Source organism: Talpa europaea (assembly GCF_964194135.1).
Source record: "Talpa europaea genome assembly, chromosome: X".
Taxonomy (NCBI): domain Eukaryota; kingdom Metazoa; phylum Chordata; class Mammalia; order Eulipotyphla; family Talpidae; genus Talpa; species Talpa europaea.
The window spans coordinates 84,814,235-84,833,619 of record NC_140081.1 but is presented as its reverse complement, the minus strand read 5'-3'; positions in this window follow the sequence as shown (position 1 = coordinate 84,833,619).

Below are 19,385 nucleotides of genomic sequence, written 5' to 3'. Positions count from 1 at the left end.
GTTCATAGTTTTTTGTTGATTTTGATTTTCACTTTCTTATAGTTATTCATTTTCCTGGTCCCTTATTTAAGTTTTCTAGATTCCTGCTATGAGTGAGACCATCCGGTATTTTTCTTTTTCTTTTTGGCTTATTTCGCTGAGCATGATCCCTTCCAGCGCCATCCATGTTGCTGCAAATTGCATGTGTTTATCTTTTTTGAATGCTGAGTAATATTCCATGGTGTATATGTACCACATCTTCTTGATCCAGTCATCTATTTTTGGGCATTTGGGTTGTTTCCAAAGCTTAGCTATTGTAAACAGTGCTGCTATAAACATAGGGGTGCAGGTGTTCTTTGGAATTGATGTTTCTGTGTCCTTTGGGTAAATACCTAGGAGTGGAATTGCTGGATTATATGGAAGCTCTATGTTTAGTAGGTCCAGAAATCTCCACACAGCTTTCCACAGTGGTTGGACCAGTTTGCACTCCCACCAACAGTGCAGAAGAGTTCCTTTTTCTCCACAACCTCGCCAGCATTTGTTGTTGCTAGTTTTTTTAATATGTGCCATTCTCACTGGTGTAAGATGGTATCTCATGGTAGTTTTGATTTGCATTTCCCTGATGGCAAGTGATGTTGAACATTTTTTCATATGCCTGTTGGCCATTTGCATTTCCTCTTCAGAGAAGTTTCTTTTTAGCTCTTCTACCCATTTTTTGACTGGATTCTTTTCTTTGTTGTTGTTGAGTCTCATCAGCTCTTTGCAGATTGTTGTGATGTTTTTAAGGCAATACTACTACACCTAATCATTTTGCTTTGCGGTCAGTTGTACTGAAAAGGCTGGTAAATGACTAAAGGTAGATGACTAACAGCAAGGAGGTGGGCTGATGGGTAAATTGCCACAGCAGTGTTTTCTTGCCTATTTTCAGAGGCTTGCTCATTTGGTCTCAACAGAGTGTCACTGGACCCAAAACTCATTGGTTCTTTGCAATCATAAAGGGACAATCACAGGCTTCCCATCTCTGCTGAGAGTAAACAGCCATGCAAGCTCAAGTATCCCAGCCTAAAAGTACCAGTGGCCAATCAAACTGTATTTTGATGACACAATCATTTGTGACTTAGTTTTTATTGGTTAAATATAGTTTAACTTGGGGTTGTGCTTGAAAGACTAGGAGTTTATTTGAGGGTAACCAGATTAAACTAGAATTGACTTATTAAACATAGAGTTTAGGTGTTCTAAATATTGGATTTAATTCATTTAGTAAGGCTTCTGATTCTAAATATATGGCTCAACTGTGATTTCATTCCAAATGCCAACATCAAATACACTTTGGAAAGTTACACAGTGAACTTCAACATTTGTCTAGTCATTCCATTTTACAGATTAAAAATAAAAACAAGTTATAAGAAGCACACTTGCTCAAAGTCACACAAGGCTAGGAAGTGTTAAAGATGAGGTTTTCACCCAGAGCTGAATGCCTCTTGTCCCTGCTCTTCACCACTGTGCTGCAGTAGAATGTACCTGCCTTCTGCAGAGGACATTTGGAAAAATACTTGAAGCTGGATTACAGAGCTGGTCACTTTTGAAGTACAAAATCTGAAGTGAAGTATAATGGGCTGAAGTGAAGTATAATTATATACAAGCTACATCTTAAGTATGTTATTACAGGATCTTCCTGTCATGGCTTACTCATTCCGATCATTGAAATCATCTGTGCCCTGTGATGAAATGTCAGATGTGCTGTGGCGTGCATGCTTAACTTCAAAACCTTGCTTTTAGGCATCTTAGTACAGTTTGCCTTCCAGGCAGTGAGTAGACGAGGGGAGAGTGACAACTTAGATATCTCAGAGATTTAATTAGTTTTTTTAGATTTATTTATTTATTCATTTATTTATACAAGCACTGGGTACAGTCAGAAGTGCGGGAGGATGAGAGAATTCACCAGAGACAGAGCGGGAAACAGAGCAGGCAGACTGATGAAGTACACTGCTGAGGGGAGCAGCAGGCGCTGAAGGGAGAGGTCTGCGCACCATGGCCGGTGGCTGGGGATCGAACCAGCGCTGCAGAGGCTGCGGGCAGCTTCATAGCCCAGCGCTCAACTGCTGTGCCACCGGGGAGGCCCTAATGAAATTTTAGTTCTGCTCTTTGGCATGCTCCCTCAACAGGCTGTCCCAACAGTCTTAGTGCAGTTTTAAGCTTTAAATACAAATACATTTTAGTGTGCACCTACCAGATGACTAGACAGAAAATCTCAGAGTGGTCTGTCACTTATGAGAGAAGTCAAGGAACTAAACACTAAAGGTTGAGTCTCTTGGAATACAGACTTTGGAAAAGAGCAGACTAAAAGGGTGGAGTCTGCCACTTAGCACAAAGCCACCCAAGGCACAATAGGGGACCTCCTGAACAGCTCTTAAAATTTCCAGTGATGTCCCCAAGTTTAGAAAAGGGTGAATATCTGGAAATAGCAAAACTTATCCAGGTTTTTGATGCAGTCAGAATGGTGTACAGGAGTGTTGAAAAGCACAGAGACACAAAAATATGAGATGTAAAAGTATGGGCTGCTCTGCAGACTGCTGAGAGATGAGCTGGAACTGGGGGTGGCCCAAGTTGGTAACTGGGCTAAAGTATCATTAGATAATATGGACTTCCCTTGACTTTTTTTTTTAATCTTTTTTTAAAGATTTATTTATTTATGCATACAAAAATTGGGGTGTAAGCCAGAGGTATGGGAGGTGAGAGGATTCACCAGAGAGAGTAGGGAGCAGAACAGGCAGATCTACTGAAATACACTGCTGAAGGGCACAGTGGGCGAGACATGAAAGGTCTGCTGTGCCATGTGTGTCAGCTCCCTGGCCAGGAATCCAACTCGTGCTGCAGTGCCTGCTGATAGTTTCATAGTGCTGTGACTTAACCCCTTGCGCCACCAGGGAGGCCCCTGAGTGAATTTTGACATGCAGAATGAAGAAAGGATTTGCCTGAGATGTAAAGCTAGTTAGTAGGGCAATGGAAATCACTTCCTGCTTTTGCAAAAAGTGCTCTAGACAATTAAAAGTGTCCTACCACCAAATGCCTGCAATCATGATTCCTATTACTTAATTTCTTCTGAAATGAGCTATAGCCAGAAGAGGAGCTCTAGGCAAAGGCTTCCAAAAATGGAATAGCAATGCTATTCCAGTCTGGAAGTAAAGGTATGCCCTTTATAGTACCTTTGGACGGCTGTATTTGCCATGTGCCTGGATTGTCAGCAGATGAGAATGCAGCTAAAGCCTTGTTGATGTTAATCTTGTCTTAGCTACATCTTCCAGTCCCAGCCTTTGACTCAAAGTAATGGAGGAACTGGGCAGTATTTCTTACTCCTCTCAGAAGACCCCTCTCAAAGTAACTTCTGGTCAAAGCAGCATGCCTTATAAATGCTCTGACCAGTAAGCCGAGTCCTAATCCCAAGACTGCCAATGCCAATGCCAATGCCTAGCAGACTCATCTCTCTCGAAGTAGCTTACATCAACTCTCCCAAAAGGGAGGCCATAGGCTCTTCAACAAACACTTGTTGACCTATGATGACTCGATGACTATGCATTGCATGGGGTTAGGACGTGAGGATACAGTTTAACTGCAGCTGCCCTCAATGAGCTTCCAACCTCCCTAGGTGAGGCAGACAATAAACAGACAAGTTGATAGGTCAGCTCAATATAGTCACCTACAATAAATACATCAGGTGCTATTCTACACCCTGGGGAGGTGGGAAGATGAGTAAGACCCAGCCCAGTGCTCAATACCTCAAACAGGAAAACAATGACAATTTGTTGTCCAGCTGGAGAGATATGCCCCAGGGAGCTGGGGAAACTCTGAAGACAGGGATAGGCCGGATAAGGCATGTTGGGCACAAAGGCTATGTGGCACTGAGAAAATCCTGGGAAATCACCAATGGGGTAGAGGCAGTAAGGCCCCAGTTAAATCTTTGCTCTCAGCTAGTGCTGCAGATTACTGCAAGTCATAGCCCCGAGCCAGGCTGGGAGAGCTTGGGGCAAGAAGGACATTCAATGGAAAGGTTTTGCCTACAGTCTTTTGTGGCTTAACAATGGGGAAGCAGCTCTAAGAAATGCACCTTGAGGGCCTCCCTGGTGGCCCAAGGGGGTAGGCACAGCACAGTGAAACTATCTGCAGCCTCTGTAGCACGAGTTCGATTCCTGGATGGCCAGAGAGCTACCCACATGGTGCAGCAGACCTCTCCTGACTCGCCCACTGCTCCCCTCAGCAGTGTATTTCATTCAGTCTGCCTGTTCTGTTCCCCACTCTGTCTCTGGTGAATCCTCTTATTGCCCTCTTCCCCTACACCTCTGGCCTACAGCCCAGTTCTTGTATGCATAAATAAATAAAAATAAATATATTTTTTAAAAAGTGTCTTGACAAAGAACCCATTTCAACCACACCTGATTTTATGTTAATAAAGAGCCTTTTGAAAAAGTCCCTAAGGGTAGGGGCTGGTTGCCGCAGGAACCAACCACATGATCAGAATTTGGAGGTAAACCAATCATCAATAGCCACTGATCTAATCAATCCTGCCTATGTAATGAAGCTTCTTTGAAATTGCCACAAAGACGGGGTTCAGAGAATCTCCGGGCTGATGAACCAGGACATTTCCATGTGCCATCATGCTGGGCCGCAAACTGCGCATGGAGAGAAACTCCTTTGTTTAGGAACCTCCTCCAAAGTATCTCTTCTTTTGACTGTTGGTTCCTACCCTGGTAACCTAGTGAGAGAACCGGTTTCCTCAGTCTCGTGAGACATTCTAGCAAATCAATCAAACCTAAGGAGGGGGTGATGGGAACAAGTAGCATCTGTACTTCAGATTGACATTGGGAATAGAGGGCAGTTTTATGGGACTGACCCCTCAATGTGTGAGACCTGATGTTCTCTGTTGCTGGAATACCTGTGGGTCTCGGTTTCCCTTGGGCAATACAAGGAAACAGAGTTTGAGGAGAAGGAAAGTAGGTTACAAGCGGGTAGGAGGAGGACTGGGCAAAGGTCAGCATGTCCATCCTTGCAACACAAGCGTCTGGAGACTTTGGTTGACGCCAGCTTGTTTTTGCTATCACCTGGAGGTCAGCAATTCCAATGTTATCTTCCTAGTGATGCTCTTTTCCCTCTGAATGTAAGAAAAAAAAAGTTTGTTAAGCCCAGAGGGCAAATAAAGGGAATGGGAGAGCTTATCTGGTAGGTCAAAGAGACAATGTGTTGTTGCTGCTTCATCTCCTGGTCAGGTGTCAGAATTGGGTGGAACAGTAGGGCCCCCGGCTAGTGTCAGAGAATTGGTCCATGATGTGCAAAACCCCACGAGTTATAATTGTTGCAGCAAAACCTTACATGGACATTTTTTTTCTACGTCTGGTGTAGGTTCTGGGAATCTTGATAAAATCTTGTTTTTTACAGGGCTCTAGGTAATGCTTATCTTCAGGTTACATTGGGAAACCATGATCCTCAGCAATTTGCAATAAAAGCTTTGATTCATAATGTGGAATCTCAAACATGTGCCAAGGTAGTAGAATGTAAAGACTTGTTAAAATAGTAATAATAAAACAGACCTTATTATTGAAAATCATCCTATAAAGACATTATCACATACTGTACATATTACCACATTAGAACCTCTTAACAGCTTGGTAAACTGGGTAGGTCAAGGATTCTTGTCCCCAATTTAAGGATGAAGACACCCTGCCAGAATGTAGTTTGTAATACAACTGGAGAAAAAACAAAATATGTATTAAATGATGCAAGATGTCCACTTTGGCAAGAGAATGCCTTAGAACTCAGTATACAAGTCTGAAGGAATGTGGAGCCCCAGGGTAAGCCTGAAGCAAACAGGATTCCAGACTTCCCCAAATAGGAGATAACCTGTGCATTAGAAACTCAGATATTTTCCATGGCACTGTGAAATCTTTCTAGACTGGATTCTCATGTGAACTGTACCAGTGACAGTTTCCACAACCACATATTGTACCACAAACCAGTCTGACCTGCAAGGGAAGTACAAGCTTTGCTCCTTTTGCAATGCTCTGCTGCCTAACCAGTTTGTGTTTGCAAAATGACACGTGGTCGGATCAAGATGGAGATGTCCGTGTTGAATGGGGCCTTGCCTAGAATCCTTCCTGGGCTTGTTGAGGGCTTCAGACACTGTGGAGCTGAAGGATTTAATTTCATTTTACCCAATTGTATTGGTTTCTTTTCTGGATCGGACATTGTGCTGGCAACTGTGGGTTGGCGTCAGGAAATTGTTAGTCTAGGAGAGAAGGGAAGAGACAATTACATGACTAGTGATTAGCTAAGTCAGGAAGAATTGTAAAAGAGAATAAACAATGTTCATTGATGATGGAGCAGGAGTTGATAGTTCTCATGGATGGTCCTGGAAGTATGGCACTGACACTGGGTCTTGAAAGATAGGTAGCCATTCCAGAGACGGGCATGTTAAACTAAGAGAATCTGTGAGCAAAGGCATCAGAAGTCTGAACCCAAGGGCGGTCTAGTGCAACCCATTGCTTGGGTGGGACACCTGAGAATTCCTTTGGGCTTTATTTATTTTTTTTAAGTTATTTATTTATTTGTTTGTTTGTTTATTTGTTTATTTATACAAGCACTGGGTACAGTCAGAAGCGCGGGAGGGTGAGAGAATTCACCAGAGCCAGAGCGGGGAGCAGAGCAGGCAGAAGGACCGAAGTACACTGCTGAGGGGAGCAGCGGGCGGCAGGAGAGGTCTGCGCGCCATGCGGGACCCTCCTCCGGTGGCCGGGGAGCAGCCGGGGATCAAACCGGCCCTGCAGAGGCTGTGGGCAGCCTCGCACCCAGCGCCCAACCGCTGCGCCACCGGGGAGGCCCTCATTTGGGCTTTAAACTTGTGGGGAGGGCAACTGTGGCTACTGCACTTTCCTCTTCCTTTCTGAACATAAATAACATTTGATCTATTTTCTTTCAGTATTCAATGATTTTTTTATTGGGGGCCTATGTTCTGGATACAAAGAAGAAAACATTAAAAAATGAAGGAAACACTGGTGAGCTACTCTTTTGAAGGAAAACAATTAGAATGCACATGGTGTTTGAGAAATGGCACATATGTCTACCAAACTATTTATACATGCAATTATTAAAATTTAATCTTGAACGTTCTATCTTTTTTTTTTAAGATTTATTCATTTATGCATACAAGAGCTGGGGTACAGGCCAGAGGTGTGGGGTGGTGGTGATGGTGAGAGGATTCACCAGAGACAGAGCAGGGAACAGAACAGGCAGACTGACTGAAATACACTGCTGAGGGGAGCAGCGGGCGAGACAGGAGAGGTCTGCTGTGCCATGTTGGTTGTGGGTTGTGGGTTGCTCCCTGGCAGGCCAGGAATTGAACTCATGCTGTAGTGGCTGCAGATAGTTTCATAGGTTGTGTGTTAATCCTTGTGCCACCAGGGAGGCCCTGAACATTCTATCTTTAATGATACTCTGGGGGGCTATGGTTAGTTACTGACAGCAGAGCCTCAATCAAGGGGGAATATCTGGAGCGGTCAGGGCTGCTTGAGTTGTCCTGGGTCCTGAGCAGTTTGTTGGTTCAGAGCATTGGGTGCACCAGAAAAGGAATAAGGAGGACCTCATATACCAAGCTAAGAAGTTGTAGGTGTTTTAAGCAGAAGAATCATACAGTCACATATACCTCTTCCATATATCTCTGTGGTTGCTGTTCGGGAGACAGCTTAGACAGAGGCAAGAGTGGAAGGAGAGCCCAGTTAGGAGGTTACTGGAGAGCATAATGTCCTGGGGCCTAGACAGTCTGTAGCTGAGGTAGGAGTAGGAACAGAGGTGGCGAGTAAGACGCGTCGCAGAGGTAGAATCAGCTCGCTGTGGGTACACTTTGGGTGTGTATGTATGTGCGTGTAGGAAAGTGAGACGGGGAGGAGTCAAGGGGGGCGGCCCAAATAGTGCAAAGAGGGGTGGCCTCTACAACGAGCCGCAGGAGGGAAGACCGGGCGTGTGGAGGTGGAGGGCAGATCGGAGACGGAGAAGTAAGTTTGAAGCCCAGAGATGGAACCCGAGAGGCCAGGTGGCAGTGAGGAAGAGCCGCCCTCAGCATAGGTCCCGCCCAGGCCCCGCCTCTTCTTCCACCCACCCGCAACCACAGCTCATCCTCCAGGGCGGAGAGAGGTGGCATTTGAGTCCGCCGGTATCCCAGCAGGCAGTGCAGCTTACAGCCGCTGACAAAGGACCCGAGTTGCAGTCGCAGCTGCTTTCCAAGGAGCCGATGTGGCCGAGGTGAGAGTCCCCCACCGTCCCGTCACCCACTTTCTCCGACTTCGGGAAAACATGGAAGTTACCAAAAGACCCCGCTGAAAGATCGATGCAAACCCAAACCGCGAGCTCGGCTCGGTGACTGACAGCCGGGCTCGGCGGCGCCGGGAAGCGGAGCGGGTGGGAGGTGGGGAGGAAGCGATCGGGTCCTTTCTGCCCCATCTCTGACTGTCACGGCCACGCTGCCCGCCCGCCGAGCCCGGCCCCGGGGTCTGGCCCGCCCGAGCCTGTCTGGCGCCCCTGCCCGGGCGGCGGCGGCGGCTCGGGCTCCTCCCGGTGCCTGCCCCGCGGAGTTCGGTTGCCTCGGGGATGCGACTCCAGGGACAACTCTTTGGCGGAGGTGGCCGAGGACTGGGGGAGGAGGCTGACAGCCTGTTGGAGGTGACACCGTCCTCGCCCTTCCTTCAGCCTAGCGGCTGCCCCAGCCAGCCCGGTAAAGGGAATGCGTGCGACTGGAGCGAGGCGTCCCGGGATGGTAGAAGGCGATGAAAGTGGGGTGAGAAGGCGCAAGGGGGGGGGCACCTTCTTGGAATAATGGGATGGGGAGTGATAATGGCCTGTATCCTTCCCCCTTCCTGGACCTCCGCGAGGATCCTAATGGTTGCACCAGCTGCTCGCCTGTAAACAGGCTCACATGACCGGGTTCACATGGAGCCGCCTGTATTGGGACGAGGGCTGTAAATGCTGGGCCCCAATCAGGTGGAGCTCTAAGTCCGAGGACTTTTTCTACTATCTTCCCCAACCATCCGGCCCTTAATCCTGAAGTGCAGTTTCCCCGCTGGGCCAGGTAATTGTCATGTGTCCTCTCCGGGCTCAGGGAGCATTTCCACCCCAGTACGTAGAATCGAAGAGACCTCACGTCGGGGAGCGAGTGGGCAAATGATAAGTGAAAACAGTCCCGGGTTTTTGACCTTTGAGGAAAATAAGAGAAAGACGCAAACCTGAAAAAAAATCTGTCCTTAGGATCTTGCCCAAAAAGCAGTTCTGTTCTTTGGAATGCATGGCGTCCTTAATGTGAATTACAGACAGAAGGCGAAGTCAACTTTTTCAGGCAGGGCACATCTCGGATGAAATATAGTCTTCCTGATAAATCTTGCCCATGTTTTCTCTAAGTGCTGGAAGTCTCTCTGCCTATAAAATACTATATGTAGGATATTGAATTGGGAGTGGATATCAGCTTTTAGATTGCACATATATTTGGTAGAAAACAGTAGTAAATTTAAAAATGAGTGTCGGGGCCAAATGTACCTTCAGGTGATTCATGTCCGCATACCCAAACAGCATGAGAAATTAATCTCATTTTTAAAGCATTTCTAGAATTCTCAAAATAAGAGGTTTGCCCAAATACTTAAAATTAGGGATTTTTTGGCCAAATCTGTGAGGGTGGTTGTGATAGATTTCCCTTTACATATAGTATATATTTTATTTTATTTTTTTAAGATTTGTTTATTTATGCATACAAGAGCTGGGGTACAGGCCAGAGATGAGGAGGGTGTGTGTGTGTGAGAGGATTCACCAGAGACAGAGTGGGGAACAGAACAGGCGGATTGACCAAAGTACACTGCTGAGGGGAGCAGCAGGAGAGTCAGGAGAGGTCTGCTGCTGTGGTGGCTGCGGATAGCTTCAGAGGTTGCATCTTAATCCTTGTGCCGCCAGGGAGGCCCCTGTAGTATATAGTTTAATGTAATGGACAATACTCAGAATAAAGTTACCCCTATTGCTTATTTAAAAAAATGCATGTCTTCCCTTTAATTGTTTATGGACATTTTCTTTCCATGATTTTTTATTTAACTTTTTTTTAATCTTATGAAGTTCTTACATTTCACTTCAATTTCTGAGAGCATAAATCAATTAAGAACTACTAAAAAAAAAAAAAGCGTCCCATCCTCTAGTAGGCCAATAGAGTCACTTGCTACTCTTATTTCTGTTTTTAAAAAGGTTAAGAGGAATTTTAGAGCTTGTCTAAAACTTAACACAGGAGCAGATTATCAGTGTTGCTGGTATCTTGTTTTACCACCTTGTAGCATGCTGGAAAATCTTGCTCTACAATAAATAGATCAAGTGATTTACTTTTAAGGCCCTCCATTTCCTCATCTGTAATATGAAAAGTTTTGTTTTAATCTCCAGGGTCTCTTATAACACTCAAGTTCCATAAAATAGTGCAACTTTTTATTGGGAACTGTTGGACAAAATGTTGTTCAAATAAGCCGAGACATGAGCATCAACTAAAAGCACATGCAGTAAGTAACGAGAGGCATCCAGAGTCCTGATAGAAATAGAAATTGCACTCTGCAAAATTCTCATTAAATTATTGGGTAAGTAGCTTGTACCCCTCTCTCCTCCCATCAGGAAACTGAAGACTGTCCCTGCTGAATTCTGTCTCCCGAATTAGAAATAACAGTTTCACCTGACTTTCTTGACCTTGAGGGCATAGTACAAAGTCTGACTCTTTCACTCATACTAGCTTCTTCCTGAATCAAGCGGTCTCTGTGGTCTGTGATGAAGTTAGAAGAAAAAGGAGGTTCTACCAGGGTCTCACCTTGGCAGTTCTTTGGTTACATCACCAGAGCCAGTCTCTTCTCCCCCCCCCCCAGCTTTTCCAGGTTTGAAATGTAATTTTCTCAGCACATCCAAAATAATTAGTCTCAGGACTGATTTTTATGTTAATGTGAATGCCAGTTTACTAATTTACTGTGAGAGGAAGAACTGCCAAGCAGACAGGAGGACTCATGTACAAGCCAGGGGACTCTGCTCTGGACATTATGGGAACACGTAGAAATTGCTCTTGACTCCCCTTTTTCTAGGGTCTCTGTAGAACACTTTTTTCTTAAAACACTGGCAGTTGATGGCAGATTTCTTTTATATAAAAACCATTTCGGCCATATCTTTGTATGACTGTGACCTAGTCATCTGATTGAACTTGGGCCACATAATAAAACATCTCTAAAATCTGTTTCTTCTCCATTCCTACTAACTCTAGGCCTTCATCATCTCTCCATGTCACAATCATTTTTTAAAAACTATCATTGGCAACCAGTTTCTCAGGCTTATTTACTGAGTTCCCTGCTTAAAATCCTTCAGAGATTTTCCATTGCCTGCAGCCATAGTGCTCAAAGAAGAATGCCTCAGAATCATCTGGAGGGCTTACTAAAACACAGATGGGTGGATCCCTACCCCAGAATTTGATTCAGTAGGTCACGGGTGGGACCCAATAATTTGCATTTCTAACAAGTTCCCAGGTGAAGTTCCCCCTGCTGGTGGGAAACCAGGGTTTGAGAAACACTGACATCCAGAATCAACTCTAACCCCCTAAAGTTGGCTTATAGGATCTTTTCACCATCTGCCTCCTGCTTACCTTTCCAGCCTTATCTTTTGCCACTCCCCCAAACATGCTATTTTTTAGCCACATGCAGTGCCAAAGCTCATTTAAGAAGCCCTTTCACTCCTCTATACCTATTCTTCCTGGAATTCACCCCCTGATACTGCAAACTCCTATTTAAGGCAGACTGTAACTTTCTACAAGCTCCCAGAGCACTTTATATCAGCTTTTTAACACAGTTCACATTATATCCTAACTGCTAGGGGCATCTGTTTTTCCTGCTAAACTGACTTTTTAGAGGGCTAAGAAATAATGTCTTGATTTTGTATTCATATTCCCTAGCACAGTGCCTGGCATATAAGTACTCAATGAATGTTGAATGAATTTGTGACTGTCAAACTGAGTGCTATGCAGAGCAACATATATTTCATATATTGAATTAATAAGGATTTTGCTTTGAGAACTGCATATCTTAAAATAATTGAAGACGTTGGAATAGTAAAACAAGGGTTGGAAAAAACTAAAATATTTTGAAAAAAGAGGCCATTGGAGGGGGCTCCCTTTGTTTTTAATCTTAAAATGTATACTACTCAACTTTCACATCTTGGTTATATAATAACCGATCATTACATATCATTGATAGCAGTCAGTCCCATTAGATATGAATTACACCAAAAACCAGAAGATGTATAGAAACAAAATGCCTAATATTGAGCAATGAGCTATTTAAAAATACAGAGGAGAACATTATAAAATTGCTTGTGAGTTGACTTGAGGAACATACTAACCATTAAAAATCCTAATAGCCCTAGACATATAAATAGGAAGAGAACCAGGTTTGTGAAAATGGGAAGGAAAGAGAGGTTCTTGTACTATGAGAATAAAGTAAAAGTACATATTGCACATAACTATTTAGTATTTATTTGGCCATTGGCAAGGACTGCCAAGTATGGAGGGAACAGATAGTCCCGTGCCAGATCAAAAGGGAACTGGAGGTGGAGCTGGGAGCCCTAATCAGAGTAAAACAGCCAGGAACAGGTAGCAAGAAGCCATGCAGATGGGTCTCTAGTCTCTGGGGAAGTCTGTGTCTGTTTTCAATTTTTTTGGAAGATTTATTTATTTTTTTATTTATGCATACAAGAGCTGGGGTATAGGCCAGAGGTGTGGGGGAGGGGGGAGAGGATTCACCAGAGACAGAATGGGTAGCAGAACAGGCAGATTGCCTGAAATACACTGCTGAGGGGAGCAGCAGGCGAGACAGGAGAGGTCTGCTGCGCCATGTGTGTTAGCTCCCTGGCCGGGATCAGAACTCATGCTGCAGTGGCTGCCGGTAGCTTCATAGTGCTGAGACTTAACCTCTTGCACCACCAGGGAGGCCCTCTTTTCAAATTTTGAGCCACTTTTTTCATTTGACTTTTCTTGCAGCTCCCTCCCCCCCAAAAAATGGGTGGGGTGGGAAATGACAGTATACTTTTAAAGTGGTTTCTGTGCTCTTTAACAGTCCCCAAGTTTTGAATCTATGGTGGTAAAAGATAATGAAATTTCCCCTCTTTATCTCAGAGTCTTGTCTTTCCTCTGGTCAGCCCAAAGTGAGGAAAACAGAAAATAATCACAGTTTGGGGTACTGGTCTCCCTGGACTGCAGGTGGAAAGCATATGGGAGGATCTGTTTATGCTTTTTTTGTTGTTGTGGGAGAGTAGTTTGCAAACTGGTCACAAGGTGGTGTACACACATAAGGTTTTCTTTCAAATTTCCTTTTCCCCCTGTGCCTTTGGTACAGGAAAAAGACAAGGCAGTTTCTTGTACACCAGCTTCCAGCTGTACTATCTCCCTATAAGGTTGGGGTATTTTGGTTGGGGTACATTGCTGCCTTGGATTTCTAAACACTGCTGGCCCAGCTGGGCATTGAGGAGCCAGGAAGGATGAGAGGGACATGGGGGAGGGGAGGAGAAGGAAGTGGGGGGGGAGGAGAGGCAGCCAAAGGGCCAGCAGCCAGTTAAGATTTACTGTTCCTCTGATTGGGATCTTTTGCCTGTCTGCTGTGGACAAAGTGTTCAACTGTGGGGACGGGGCAATGTTCCTCGATGGAGGAGACAGTTATCAGCAGACACCTGTAAATTAACTGGTAAGCACAGCCTCTGCTAAGTGCCTAACACTGAACTTGGGTCTATGAAGGATTAAAAAAAAAAAAAAAACTCAACACCACACACCTTTAGAAAAAAACATTATCCTGAAGTCTGGGGAGTCATAATCAATCCACACAAAACAAGTGTCAAAATATGCGATCCATACAGTAATGTAATAAAGTCAGTGACATCCATGTAGATCATAGTAGAGGAAGCTGGGGTGGAGGTGGAGTGGGGGTGGGGGTTTCAACTAGGCTTTGAGGAATGAGTCTAGAGAGAAAGAATTAAATAAACCTTAGTTATTAATGCCCTAATGAAGAGCTGCTGACAGGCTCTTCAAACTGAAAGGCTACTCTTTCATAATCAGGAAAAGAAATGTGGGCAGCTTAGCAAGTGAAATTGTTGATTTTTCTATATAAAACTGAGAAGGATATAGATGCCTCAAGCCTTGAATTTTTGATCATCCTTTGAAAACTCTTCTGGAAAGCAGGGAAATTTTCTAGAGACGAGGACAGAAAACATCTGGGAGGCAGGGTTTTGAAGTGAGACAGAGGACATGATTCTCTAGGGAAGTGTGAATCTAGAGACCAGATAGGATAAGTGCCTTCACCACCCTGGGCCAGCTTTCCTCATCTGTAAACTGAGAAGGGTTGGGTGCTAACATCCTTCCACTTTGTACTTGACTTTTGGAAAGTAACCTGGTAAACTGATTTGCAGTAAGGCTTTACTGGCTTAGCATATATAATCTCTTCCCCGAATTATTTATTTATTTATTTATTTATTTATTTTTTAAGATTTATTTATTTATCTATCTATTTATTTATTTATTTATGCAAGCACTGGGTACAGTCAGAAGCGCGGGAGGGTGAGAGAATTCACCAGAGCCAGAGCGGGGAGCAGAGCAGGCAGAAGGACCGAAGTACACTGCTGAGGGGAGCAGCGGGCGGCAGGAGAGGTCTGCGCACTATGCAGGACCCTCTTCCGCTGTCCGGGAAGCAGCCAGGGATCGAACTGGAGCTGCAGAGGCTGCGGGCAGCTTCACAACCCAGCGCTCAACCGCTGCGCCACCGGGGAGGCCCTCTTCCCCGAATTTTTATACTTTGTTATTTTGCAGTATAGACTGGAGCAAAGAGAAAACATTAGTCTCTAGAAAACCATCAATTAAAGGCAGGCATTACACTTCATTATGTTTATTGGCAGAGTCTCTAACCTTGCTCTGGTCACTTGGTGCTAATTCTTCCCTAATTTCTATTGGTTGGAGTTTAGGCAGCAACTTACATCTTAGCCAAGATAAGTGCTAAATGGGAACAGGGATATGAAAAAAATAATAAACTGCTCAAAAAATGTTTAAACACTTCTTTCAGGGTGACCAGGTGGTGATAGCCTATTCAGGATTCATGGGGAAATATTTTCATTCCACGAAATGTACGCAATTCATAAAGAGAATGCTGTAAAATGAAAAGAAAAAGAATTTCTACTAAGCTGTTAGTCAAAGCTAGTAATATTTCTACTGTGAGCTATGTTGGCCAACTTCCTAAAGTTCGAATCCAGAGCTTGATACTTGTTCTATGTAGTTGTGACTTCACAGCCATATTTAAATACCATTTCATTCCTTTCTAACAAAAGGTTTTGTATTTCCTAGGTTTGCATGTCATGTTAAATAAACCTGTTTTTCTCATCCTCATGAGTTTGTTGCATGTAAAATTATTTTAAGTCATTGAAATCATTCTATTTAACACAGTTTCAGGTTTTCAATGTTATTAAAGGATCTTAAATTGGAAAATGCAGTTAACAGATTTTTCACATATTGTTTCTAAATTCCTTCCTGTGCTTCAAAACTGACACCTTTTTCAAGTAAGGCCCTAGTACGGTTGTGTAATTTGACTTTTTTTTTTTTTTTTTTTACTTTTGAATAGGTATTCATAGGGTTCAGAATTCAAGATACAAAAGGGTATCCAAAGAAAACAATTTCCCACCCCTGTCTCCAGTCACTCAGGTTGTCTCATCAGGGCTAGGCCTGCCTATCCTTCCAAAGATATTTTACCCACATCCAAGAAAATAGGTTTACATAACAGCATGGTAGCATGCTACCATGGTAGGTAGCATGGTAAGTTTACATGGTAGCATGCTTTTCACTCTTCATCCATCACACCATGCACTTGAAGCTCAGCTCATATCTACACCGCACGAGGAGCTTCCTCTTCTTGATAGATATCTGGTACCCCAGTGAATGGCTATATCATACTTCATTTAATGAATCCCCTATTAATGGACAGCCTGGCTATTTTCCAATCATTTGCTATTGACAGCACCCACCAGCTCTTATCAGTGCCAAGCCCTAGTCCATGTGCTTCACAGAAATTATTTTATTTAATCCTCAGTGTGGCAAAGGAAACCTTTCTCTTACATGATTTCACACAAGGGGAATAGTTATGCCAAATTAATTCCTAGACGTAGAATCTTCAGAGCAGAGGGTCTGTGTGTTTAATTTGGGCAGATCTAGTGGACATGCCAATTCATGTCCCTACCAGCAATGTAAGAACATGAATGATTGTGTGCCCAACATGTGCTTGTAGACTTTTTGGATTTGGCTAATTTTACAGGTCAAAAAAATGTATTTCAGTATAGCTTTAGTTTGTATATCTCTTGTGAGTAGGATTATACAACCTTTTGTAAGGTTAAGAACAATTCATATGTCCTTTTCTATAAACGATTATAGCATTTACTCATTTTCATATTGAGTTATATTTTTCCTAATGGTTTGTAGAGTCCTCTGTAATATAGTAGGGAAATTGGACATGGCCTTTGATAGGAATTGAAAATGGTCTTTTAGCTTATAAAGTTGTGCTTTTTGCCATGCAGAGCTGAAGTCTTTATATAGTTGAATTTATCAATATTTTTGGGGAGCTGATTGTTAGAAGTCCTAAAATTATAAAAAAAATTTTTTCCCATGGTTTCTAGTGCTTTTATGGTTTCATTTTTTTTTTACACTTGCTTTTTTTTTTTCCCTAAAGATTCATTTTATTTTTATGCATGCAAGAGCTGGGGTACAGGCTGGAGGTGAGGGGGGTGGTGAGAGGATTTACCAGAGACAGAATGGGGAACAGAACAGACAGATTGACTGAAATACACTGCTGAGAGGAGCAGCAGGTGAGTCCGGAGAGGTCTGCTGCACCATGTGGGTTGCTCCCTGGCCGGGGATTGAACTCAGTGCTGCAGTGGCTGCGGTTGGCTTCATAGGTTGCGTCTTAACCCCTTCTGCCACTAGGGAGGCCCACATTTGAAGTTTTGAACCATTTGGAATTTACCCTTTTATATGGAGTAAAGGATAAATTTGGCTGTTTTTTTCCCTAGATGGATACTCAGTTTTACTAATATTTATTGACTGATCTATCTTCCATAAATCAGGGATGCCATCTTTTGTCAGAAGCTAAATTCTCATCCTCACAGAGTTTTAGAATGAGATGGTGAATATTGTTTAGTAATGTCAAAGTTTGGATATCTGCTTCCTAATAACCAAGTTTCCTAAGAAAGTAAAGCTTAAAATAAAATAAAAATAAAAAAGGAAAGTAAGCATAAAGCTTATTTTCTATTGAAAAAAATAACATACCAAACTTCTGAGAGCACATTGTCCAAACAGAAATGTGTCTGGCTCTTAGCAAAAGAAATAAATTTAGAGCAAATAAAAACTCAGAGTTACAATTATTTGATCCGATTTTTTTCAGGATAATCTTAGTTTTATTTTATTGAAAAGGACAGCTTGGTATAGAGGAAAGAATTCTGATCTAGGTGGCAGGAGGCCAATTGACATTTTTTGTTCTCTTCCTAATGTAATAACAGTGACAACAACAACAAATGCTTAGAACATTGCTGGCCTACAGTGAATGCTAAGAACTTTTCTTATATTAATGCATTCCATATATAATTAATGGAAAGTTTGTAAACTGTTACAAATTACACAAATGTTGAAAAGTATTTTTAATAGACCCTTTGAACTCGGTGAAAGAAGCAAACAAACCCTACACTAGGAGCTACATGCTTGCTGCAAATAGAAAGTATGTGGTTACGTGGTTGGGACGAAGGACAGGCTGCTCTACTGGTGCCAGTGGCATGCTGATTATTTTGAACTGAAAAAAAAAATTGAGAGACAAGATCCAAGAATGATGTTTAGCTTAATTATCTACCTCCCTAAAAATAGGAAATAAATGTTCTCTGTAGAAGTCCTGGAGGTGAGAGACAGACTTATCACCCCTGACTAGCATTTACAAGGTCTGTTTTCGATGCATATGTAAATAATCTGCCAAATTCCCTTTTTTAACATCTCAGTTTCTTTTGATATGTTTTTTCCCCCCAGAATTATAGTCCCTTAAAAAAACTATATAATCTTACTGGAGAAAGGAAATAATTGATTCATAGTCTGTGGGCCTCTGTGCGCATAATTAAAATTTGTCTTCTCTCTTGCTAATCTCTCATGTTAGCTTATTATTATGCCAGCCAAAAAAACCAAAGAGGGCAAGAGAGAATTTCCCCCAAGTTTCCTCTTCAGATACAAAGTAGAATGATGATCAGGGATAGCCTGTGGATTGCTAGCTCTCCAACCTTCACCTTACTTCATGTTTTTGAGCCTTTGCTTATGCTGTTACCTCGTTCTGAATCATCCCCCTGCTCTCTCCCCCCCTCCACCTCCCGGGCAAACACAGAAGTATTTCCACTTCTTTTCTTTAAGGACCATCTCAAATGTCATCTCCTGGCTTCTCTTTCAGGTAAAATTATTCATAGTCTTCTAATTCCATAGAACTCTATATATAGCAGCATGCATTACAATAGAGGTAGCTTAAATATTTGTCCCATACATTGCACTTGAATTTGTTGAGGGCAGGGCCCGTGCATTATTCATCTTTGTAGTTTGTGTAGCTCCTGACGTAATTCCTGGCCTATAATAGGCATTCCGCTGAAAGAAAATAATAAAGGTTTGCATACATGACTGTACAGTATCCTATTTGATAAAAGTTGGAAAATACTCAATCAGAAGGAAAGCACGTAAGTCCTAGAGCTGGTAAAACCAAGCAATTTAATCAAATATTACATACATTTCTCTGTGAATGTATGAGAACCTGAATGCAAAGCATTACAACGGTTTATGGCCTATTTTAAAGGTGTGATCTACAGGGGTGAAAATCAGTCATTTTCTCTGATGGTATGGTTTAGCTTTTGCATTTTATTTTTAAAAGCCACACTTAGGGTGCTAGCTAAATAAGAGTGGTGTTGATTAAAATTAGATTGGGAAATAAACACAGAAATATCACACTTATCAGACAGTCAGACTTCTGCCAGCTACAACTATCTGGACCATATTCAAGAACCCCAGAAGGAATCCAGAAAGGTCTCTCAAGTTGGAAGAAAAGAGTTGTCATGAAGCTTGTGTACTTGAAGCAGGAGGGGAGGCAGTGTGCCACTCAGATGCCAAAGCCTACTCACTGCCTTTGAATTTTCATAGAAAACGCCAAGGACCGCTTAGTCAGTTTGGATATTCAACTGCTTTGCAAGAATTTTTTACTTGTCTTGAGCTTCAGTAGAAAAAAAGATTAAAAGGACTCTCCCTTCCATGTTGCCAGAAGGCACTAACTCTTGTAAAGCAC